Source organism: Heteronotia binoei, unplaced genomic scaffold (assembly GCF_032191835.1).
Source record: "Heteronotia binoei isolate CCM8104 ecotype False Entrance Well unplaced genomic scaffold, APGP_CSIRO_Hbin_v1 ptg000314l, whole genome shotgun sequence".
NCBI lineage: Eukaryota > Metazoa > Chordata > Lepidosauria > Squamata > Gekkonidae > Heteronotia > Heteronotia binoei.
In genome coordinates, this window is record NW_026800014.1 from 1,054,353 (window position 1) to 1,065,215 (window position 10,863).

Here is a 10,863-nt window from a genome sequence, read left to right on the forward strand (position 1 = left end):
CTAAAATTGTAGGTCTATATATTTAATTCCCAACTCTGCCCCCTATGTGCAGATACTTATTTCCGCAGATATGGGCCACATGGAGGGTAAAGAGATTATTCTGCACAGTTGAGGTACGCCTCAGGTGTGCAGAAAAATCTTACATCTAAAAAAAACCCTATATGGACATTTATACCCACCCCAAAGTAAAGAAATATTCCCTGCCCATGCGCAGAAAATGCAGTTACCACTGGAAACTACCAAGGATGGTAGAAATGGCAGCTAAGAGAGAGACTGGGAGCTGTACAGGGCTCACTGCCACTGTTTGGGTGGGGGGGGGGGAGAAGCCTCATTGGGCCAGGCGGCTGGAAGTTACACAGGACTCACTGCCATTGCTGCTGTAGAGAAGGAAGCTTTGGTGGGCTGGACAGCTGGAAGCCACACAGGGAATATCTTTCCCCATGAGTATCATGGGTCCCCATTAAAATCTCCTCCAAAGCATGAGCAAGGTCACTGGAGGGAGGCCAAGAAAGCTGGTGCTGTCGGTGTGTGTTGGAGCGGAGCTGACCAGCAGGTGGGTAGGTGGGCAGGAGTGTCATTGGTGCTTTTTCAGTAGGCCTGGAAGCTGCCAGCAGGCACCCAGCATAGTTGGTGGTGCTGTTGCTGGGGGTAAGCTACTGAGAGAGTGACCGGAAGAGATGGTGGTGCCATTGAGGCAAGAAGAAAGAGTAATGATGTAGGGGAGGCAGAAAGTGTGCCAGTAGGCATTCAGAAGTGAGAGAGACAGAAAGTAAGAGAAGGGGCTGGAGAGGGAGAAAAAGACTGAGAGAAGCCCGAAAGAAGGGAGGAAGCAAAGGTGGGAGGAATGAGATTACCACTCCTGCAAGTTTCTTGAGGGTATCCACTTGTTCTGTATATTCTCCACAATTGCATCTTAACTCATTATTTTGCTTACCTGGTAGTTTTTTCATACCGTGATATCATGTTATGTTCATCTTCTATATTCTATCCCTGGGCCGAAGGAGGCAAAATTAGAGAATACTTGCACAGGGGCCTTCTCCATTGCAGCTCCACACCTATGGAACCAGCTCCCAGAGGAAGTGCGGGCCCTGCGGAGCCTTGAACAGTTCCGCAGGGCCTGCAAGACCTTCCTCTTTAGGATGGCCTTTACCTGACTGAATGATTGATGGACTCGCCGTAAGTGATTCCGCCATCATACATCCTTGCATCTAATAGAATAGCACCAGAAATGTTAATTTTAAATTGGAATGTTTTATGTTGAATGTTGATTTTAAAATTGTTATATAACTTATTGTATAGATTGATTATGTTGTTAGCTGCCCTGATTGATTATGTTGTTAGCTGCCCTGAGCCTGCTTTGACGGGGAGAGCGGGATATAAATAAAATGTTGTTGTTGTTATTATTATTATTTTTCCTAAAATTTTAAAAAAATATTTTTTTAAAAAAAGTCGTGATCTTATAATGTTTCTAATTTCTGTACTTATTTTGAATTTAATAAATGTTATGTTATTGAATAATAAATTCTAGGTTTTTTAAAAAAGTCCTGCGGGTTCCATTGTTCTGAGTGTTGTAATAACTTGTAACTCAGAAATTTTCTTTCCTAGTCTGTTCCTGAAGTTGCTTCATTGATAGAAAGATGGAAAACAAATGCTCTAGATTGACCTCACCTCCACCATTTGGCCCTTTGAAGAACAACAGCTACAGTGAAATTGAGCTTACAATAGGTGAAGATATTCTGTCCTCAGTTTCTGCTAGTTTTAAAATGAGAAGGTGAACAAACCTCTGCAATTCCCTCCCCCCCCCATTTTTGTATTACAAAGAAAACTACTGAGAACAAAGATGGCTGTGGGCTGCTTATGTTTTGTGTGACATACAGTTTGTCTATTCATTTTTCAAGCTTTAATTTCTGTTTTCCTAATGTAAGTAATCAAGTTACTTTTGCCCATACTTTTGTATTGGTGAAAGTTTTATAATTCATCAACAGTTTTTCCAAATATTTCATCAACATTCAATTCTCTTTTACAGATTTCATTGAATTAAGAAACATCTCTGGAAGGCTGACCTTATACTACAAGCATTTCTCTAATACAAAGAGAATTCGAGAATGCTACTTAGAACTGAGTAGTACCTGATCTGAAACAGCTCTCATTGATTAATTGGCATCATTATTTGATTAATTCCCCCCATTAAATAGCCATATTTTAAATTAAACTCTAATTTGAGCTGCTCAGTAGTTTCCATTGCTACTGTGACTATTGTGATGCAGCATGATGCTTCCTTATCTGTACAATGGGTGTTCTCATCTGCTATGGTGCTATTCGCTATCTTCTGTCATCTGCCATTGTCATCAGCCTTTGTAGCAGCTTTGAGAACACCTAGTACATATTGGGTTTAGGCTAATATCCAATTAAATCTGACAATGAAATCCTAAGCAGAGTTGCAGCCACCAAAATCCATATATAGATAGATAAATTTATTGTCATTGTTCTCAACAAAAAGAGAGCAACGAAATGAGGTGCTCTTCCACAAAACACACCAACACATCAAACACACATATTCATATTCATACCATTTAAATACATCTAAAACCATTTAAACCATTAAAACCATTTAAATACATCTAAAACAGATAAACATTCATAAAACCATTTAAACCATTTAAACCATTTAAATATATCTAAAACAGATAATCCTTCATAACCCTGCATTTAGCCTAACCACAGCACTTGGATAGAAACTGTCCTTAAATCTGTTTGTCCTAGCCTTCAACACTCTATATCGTCTACCTGACGGTAAGATCTCAAATAGCAAATGGCCCAGATGTGAAGGGTCCCTTAGGATCTTTTGTATCTTCCTTTTACATCCCATATTATACAGATCCACCAATGATGGATGTAACTTTCAATGTTACAATGGATGTTACATTCAATGGATGTAACTTTGCGTAGGATCATGCTGTGAATTTCTTATATCAAGCAACAAACATAGCCTACTTGCCAATAATCACTGCTGCTTTCATGAAATATGATATTGTCTATAACAGTTACATCCTGTGATTTCTATTTTTGTATACAAAGAGTGGTCACTACCATTTGAGAGAAGGGTAAATATAGTATCTCTTCCTTGAAATTCTTTCTATCAGGATCAAGACATTTTTTGACTCAGCCCCTATATCTCATCTTTTTCTATGGTGGAAAAGTAACCACATGATCTTTCCCTTTACCATAAACCCCAAAATAATGTATAACACTTTCCATACTTTTGAAAGCACAATTCATGTGAGCTTATATTTTTATTTATAAACTGCTCTTCTCTGAGTTCACAGAGCTCAGAGCTGTTAACAACAGAAAATCTATACTTGTATGAAGAGATCTTGTATGAATCAGGTTTTCACCACTCTCATGGAAGCCCTGATGTCATGTCAAAAGAGAGAAAAGAGTCCCCGCTCTTCCGCTATATGGTGGTTCATACACTATATGGTGGTTAATACACAATCTGGACTTGTTTTAACAATTTGCATGGTCTTCACAATATAATGGCGCCATGCTAGAAGCTAAGATAATGCAACAATTTTATGATGGTGTCAAAGATTCATTATTGAACAAAGGTGGAAGGAGAAGATAGGGTTTAATAAACGGGTAGTAACAGGGAAGATTAGTAGGTTACTGAAATTCACCATATTTTGGAAACTGCTGACAAATAAATAATCCATACATGAGATTCTGAAATGGTATCAAGCTACACCATATTGTTTTTGGATTATTCATATCAGTCTGAATGTTGTACAATTTCCCCTGTAGACATGCAATGAAATTGTTTGGGAGTTCAGTAAAGGCAAAAGGAATTCACCTATTGTGCAATTAATTTATGGAATTTAGGACTTTAAAATAGTTAAGATTTAAAAAAAAAACAACCAATGACTGTTCAAATTTTCAAAGGATAGATTTTTATCAATGGCTTGTTAGTCACAATAAAAGGTTCATTAATACTTTTGCCATCTCATCAATAGGAAGCATCCCTCCCCTTCTGGTTTGTGTCTGCTTCCCAAATTCTCTGTGGTACACAGAATACAGAAGGGAACAAGTATCTCCCTTCAGACTGACTTTGAAGGAGGCCAAAGTAATGCAAAATACTCTTGTTGCACATGCCTTCTGCAAAAGCTCTACTGGACATGAAACAAGACTCAACCCTTCCCTCAGGCAGTTTTCCTTTCTCCAGTCCCTCTATGGGCTTTGCACAGAGCACCTGGGGGAGGGGAGAGGTTCTGTCTCACTTCTTCTAGAGCAGTGGCTCCCAACCTTTTTGGCACCAGGGACTGGTTTCATGGGAGACAATTTCTTCATGGAATGGGGGGGGGGGGTGGCACTAGGGTTTTTGCAGCTCCAGGCTGCCCCCCTGCCTGCCCCCTGTTCCTGCCCCTATGGGGTTTTTTAAATTGGTGTGGGTAGACTGGGGCTGTTTCTGCTGCCTCCCCGCTAGGTGGCTAGGTGGCAGAAGCAGCCAATCTGCCTCCCCCTCCCATTTAAAGACCCCCATGATCACCTACTCAGCAGGGGTCTATAAATGAGGGGTAGGTGAAAGTCGCAGCAGCACTAGCCCTTTCACCTGCCAGGGACCTGGGCAGATGAAAGAGGTGGTGTGGCATTGCTCTGAGGCTGCCTCCCCTGAAAGGTGGAAGGGGCTGCTCTGCCTTGCTTCGGACCAAGGCTGCGCTGCATCTTTCATCCACCTGGTAAACAATTTAAACAGATCTTGCCCCACCTTAATTGCTATGTGCATACCCAAGGGTTTGGGGGTATGGACTGGATCTTGCTTTTACTAAAGCAAAAACACCATGATAATGTCATATTGCTGCTGCATTTTGAAAACAAATTATGAAGCAAAGCAATGTAAAAAAAGCCCACTCTATTCCCCTGAGTCTTCTACCAGAGGCATGAGAATTTGGGAAGGGGAAGGGTCTTGTTCTACCCCAGAAAACGTAGGGGAGGGTTAGCTCAGTGAGATCTACAAAGCTAGATAATAAAGCTAAAATTTGTAGAGCTTTGATCATAATTCTTGAATGGAGCCTTTGTGTTTGGAGGCAGTATACCTTTGGATACATGATATTGGGAACAAAGGAGATCTGTTGCCTTGAAGTAGGATCATGCCATCCATTGCAACTCCTTTTGTATTTTTCCCTTAAATAACCTGTAAACATTATAGGAATTTGTTAAAACTGATGGCAAAGAATCCAAAAATAACAGAGAAATTTCAGTAATGTGAGACAAATAGCAAATCTGTTACTTGATTGGAAAACATACTCTTCTCATACAATGTTTTATTTAGAAAGTTTTCAAATTAAGCAGGGGAAATAACATTAACAATTAATGGGACACATTAAACTTAGAGTCATTTGATAGTGGGCTGCAATTTCCCCAGAGGTAATTGCAGAGTTGGAAAAATTAGGCTAAAATGAAGTTGATATTTCATGGCCAATAAAGCACCTACTACATTGCCATTATCAAAGGGCCTCTGTGCTTCTTGAACTAATGTGGTACTGTTTTCCTCACTAAAGGTTTCCAAACCAGCAAGGAAAATGCATTGCCCTCTATGACATATCCAAAATGTACATTTTAAAACTTTGCTGCTGAAGGAAACATAAATAAAAACACATTATTGAAGGGGGGGAGAAGAATGTCTCTCTAGAACAGGTCACAGCTAACGTCCCTGAGACCAGGAAACAAATACTCTACCCCGTACTCCAGGGGTGGGAAATGTCCGGCCCGAAGGCCGTTTACGGCCCTCGAGATCACTTGGTCTGTCTTTCTTCCCCCCAATTCTTTATTTCCATTTATTTTCATTTCTTCCCCCCATTTTTTATTTTCCTTTATTACCCTTTCTTCCCTCCATTTCATTTCCCTTTGTTCCCCCCATTCCTTTCTTTCCCTTTGTTCCCCTTTCTTCATCCCTCCCTTTCTCCCTCTCTCTCGGCTTTTTCTACAAAAAATGGCCTGGACCTAGGCATTTGCTTAGGGCAGTTGGCTAGGCGTGTGTGTATGTGTGCACCAAATTAGACTCTCCCCACATGACTTCTAATAGAAAAACAGTTATTTGCATTAATTTTGCCAGCATGAACCATTCTTCTTCAGCAGAGCACTTTTTAAAAAGGTGATAATTTTCTATAGCTGGCGAATGATGTTATAAGTATCCAAATGGCCCTTGGCAGAAAAAAGGTTCCCCAACCCTGCCCTACTCCCTGAAGAACCAAACCAAGAGTATTCAGGGCCATAAACAGGTTCATGTGAGGAACTTCCTTTTTTTTTCTCTTTTTAATACCTGGTGTTTGGGACCCAATTTGAATCAAGACTGCAGCATATGAAGGCGGACTTCCCCACATGTCATTGCCTCAAAGGAAACAGCCCCATGGAACTGCTATTTGCCCCACTGGTGTAAACCTACAGCTCCTGAGTCTTTTATGATTGCCCAAAGGGCAAATAGCAGCCCTGGGGGGGCACTGCAGATCTGTGCAAAGGGAATATAAAGTGTGGGTCATGTAGGATAATTAAAAGAAAAATGACTGGGAGCTAGGGTTGCCAGGCATAGCTTGGCAACTGGCAGTATTCTGGGAAATTATCAGGATCCTGGGTGCTATGATGACACTTCTGGCATGACCTGGAAGTGACAATGTCATATTGGGGTGATGCTCCAGCATGATTTAACCATAGGGTTTTGGACAAATTCTAGAATATCACCTCACACGATGACATCACTTCTGGATTGTGCCATCATGCCAGGGATGCAGATTCCCCTTACATTTTGTCCTGGTATTTTCTCTAACCATCCAACAGGAGCTGGGAGCAAGAGACACCCCAGCCCAGTGGGAAGCTGGCAATCCTGGAGGTCATACATGAAATCCTAGCATCTCTTCAAACCAGTTACAGAAATGCAAAATGAAAGTCCATGGTTAGTTAGCTATTCTTTTATCAAAGATTTCAGGTTTTCACGGCTGGTAACATCATTAGGGTTTGTAGAATCTTTCGGGATCAAGTGCGTGTTCTACTGGAGAAAGTTTTCCTTCCAGACGTTTCGTTCTCAGCTGCGGAGAACATCCTCAGTGGCGTTGCAGCCGGAGCAGGCGCTCAGACTTTCTTGGCTGCTGTGCATTGAAGGCTGCTCAATGCACAGCAGCCAAGAAGGTCTGAGCGCCTGCTCCGGCTGCAACGCCACTGAGGATGTTCTCCGCAGCTGAGAAAGAAATGTCTGGAAGGAAAACTTTCTCCAGTAGAACATGGCACTTGATCCCGAAAGATTCTACAAACCCTAATGAAGCTATTATTTTCTTCACCAGTAGGAGACACCCTGTGAATCCTGCTAAGCTTAGTAAACATCACAGAATCCAAACATGTAAACTATAACTGGGGGTTCTAATTTAGGCTTTCCTATGTAGTGTAAAGACTAAATATCTGTCTTTGATCCAAAAAGAATATAATAGCCCTGAAGAGCACAAAATGAAGTGAAATAGCTGAAAAATAAAAGAGAACAAGGAGATTACAGAAGATTACTAGAAACTTTAGATAAGAAACACTTATCAAGGCTTTGTCAAGACAAATGGATGTCAAATGGAACATTAAAAATAGCCTGGAGTCCAGGGAATAGTCCTGCATCTGTCAAAATTTGTCACAAAAATGGTTCCAGAAAGCTGCATATTATATTGCACTATATGCCAGAATTTTAGGAGTAAGGTTTAAAAAACACAGTTCAGACCATTAAATGCATCTAGAAAGAAATTATGAAATTCAGTGAATTCAGGCTGGCAAGTTACTTACACACAATCTGAATGATTAAGCACAGATCTGCCAGAAACTATGGTCAGACATCTGAAAATGCCATGAAGATTTGTGTAGGCTGAACCAATGAAATGCTTGAGAGTTAATATTTTTCTTAACTTCAGTTAGTAATATGGCATTAAGTTTTCTCCTGCTGCTTCAAAGATTTAAAATGACATGTAACAACAACAACAATAATAATGAATATCAATAATTAATAATAGTTCAGCACTTTTGGTATACCAAAAACAAGCTACAAATTAGAACTATTAATTTTTTAAGGAGAAATAAACCCCAATGATGTAATTCAAAATTCTTGTATATACCTGACTTCAGTGCCAGTTGCCAGAATATTATTAAATGTTGGCTGCTGTTAAGGCAATTGTGGTGCCATTATGGACACAGTAAACTTTTAGCTGAGGGGGAGGGTTGAACAGGATATAAACTCAGTGATGTGAAGAATGAGGCCAGCAATCTTCAAACTGTGGCCGTTTTCCCACTTACCTTACCCCGGAGCGACGTCCTTCTTCACCGCGCTGCATCTGCGCGGATTTTGCACAAACTGCTGCACAGCACCAGGAAGAGCCGCGTAGTCCCAGGGCTTTTGCGTCACAAATGTAAACTTCTTTTTGCCGGTTTACATTTGCGACGCAAAAGCCCCGGGACTACGCGGCTCTTCCTGGTGCTGCACAGCAGTTTGTGCGAAATCCGCGCAGACGCAGCGCAGTGAAGAGGGACGTTGCTCCGGGGTAAGGTAAGTGGGAAAATGGCCTGTGTTTTGGGGAACTCTGAGCTTCCTCATCTGTATTTACTCAAAGGGAAGATCATCAGAGAGATAGTTTGCTTACCATTACCGATCGTGTGCAGCTATGATATGGTGCATTTTAAGTTCACATGAGGTATTAATGAAATACTGTGGACCTAGTTGGGAGGCTTCCGGTTTGGCTGGAAGACAGGCTGCAGCTCCCTAGCAAAGGGGGATTTTATTTTCACTGTTCAGGGTATTAAAGACCTCTTTGGGGGGGTCTATGCCCATTAACCCTAGTCAAGGGTTAATCCAAGACGACGTTTATTTCCTTTAGCTGTTGATTTTGATCTAGGGGGAGGCAGGGAGCTGCCTTCTCCAGATCTTGAGATCCAGCGAATAGAGGAGCCGTCAGCCATTCTCTGCAGTGGAAATTAAAACCATTAATTTGACTTAAGCCTGTCAGAATCCAAACACTTAAAGACGGACTGACTTTAATTGCAAGATAACAAAGCCGGAGTGTTGGAAGAAAAACATCTGTAAGGTACTTTAATCTCTTCTTATCTCCACTCTAAAAGACCTTGAACACTATTTAAACGTTGTGTGGATTATAAACAGATGAAGTTAAAGCGTAACTGAATAAAGAAAATTACCTTGTCAAGTTTGAACTCTGAAACTTTGAAAGTAAAAGGCTGTAACAGAATCTGAAAACATAAGAGGGAGTTGTTGTGACGGACTGCGGTCTGCGGTTGGTGACGCGTAAAGAAGAATTGCTTTTTTGTTATGTATTCACTCCTACAAACTGTTGGAATTTAAACAGACTGAACTGAACTAAGGCATAATTGAAAGAGAATTCAGCCTGTGAAAATTGGATGTTGTTAAAATAATAGCCTCGAAGGATATTTGAGAAAAGGACAAATTGTTTTGAATACCTGTGGCTGTGGTTTCTTCATGAATTTCAAAGACTGCGATACTAAACACGAGATCAGAGCAAGTTGTACCAGGAAGTAAAAGGGGCTGGCCAATAACACTGAGTTTGTAAGGACTACAGAAGCTGTGACATCTGACCTTTGAACCAGGAAGGAATTGAGACCAAGACCAAGAAAGACCTCTCTAGAACTGAACTTTACCATAGAGAAACAACGATTGCCATTTTAAAAGGGAGAAAATCTGTCAAATTTGTTAAAAATCAATATCTTTGCCTAGGAAGATAGGAGGAAAACGAAATAAGCCTCATTTGAAAGAACATGTTCTAAGCTATTGGACTGGGTGTTGAATTTTAATTGGCGAATTTTTTAAGGTCTGGTGACTTTTTATATGTCAGAAGGGAGAAAAACTCGTGCAAGGGCTCATTCATTTGACAAGATGCAATCCAAATTTGATGCTCTGGAATCAAAAATGTTAAAAGCTATGGACAAATTGCAAATGGCAATGAAAAAACAATTTAAAAAAGAAGTTGGAGATCTTAGAAAAGATATAGAGGGTTTTAAGGAGGAGATACAAAATAAAGTTAAGGAGGTAGAGGTGAAAGTGGATACACATGCCTCAGCCTTGTTAAAACTTCAAGAGAAGGTCACAGTACATGATTGCAAATTGATGGAAACACAAGTTCGTCTGAGAGGGGTACCTGAAAAGGAAGAGGCAGATTTAATGGGATATATGGTGAACATTATCACTGAATACTTAGAAAAAGACCCTGACAAATTTAGGAGTATGCTGGATGGTGCCTACAGAGTCAACTCAGTGTATGCGAAGGATAAAGACCTGCCAAGAGACATTGTTATAAGACTAAGATCAAAAGATTTGGCAGGGAAAATTTTGAGTAAAGGTTACCAAAAAGCCTGGGCCATAGAAGGGAGCAAAATCAAAATAATGAAAGAGCTACCAAGACAAGTGATCAGTGATAGGAAGAAATACAAGAAGTTAACCGACCAGCTGCATGTAGAGGGCACAAGATATAGATGGATTATTCCTGAAGGTCTGGGATTTGAACAACATGGGAAAAGGATCACAATAAGGAGTGAACAAGAGATGCATAGCTTTTTTTGAAGAGAACAAAGAATCAACATCATAATGGAGTACAAACTATTATCTTGGAATATAAATGGACTAAATTCACCACAGAAAAGAAGGAGAACATTTCATTGGATTAAAAAACAAAAATGCAACATAATTTGTTTACAGGAAGTTCATATACAACGCAAAGACAGTAAATTTTTATGGAATAGAAATTTGGGGCTGGAATTTTTTTCATTAGCAGAGCAAAAGAAAAGAGGGGTAGTCTTCTATATCAAAGAACAATTTGAGCCAAA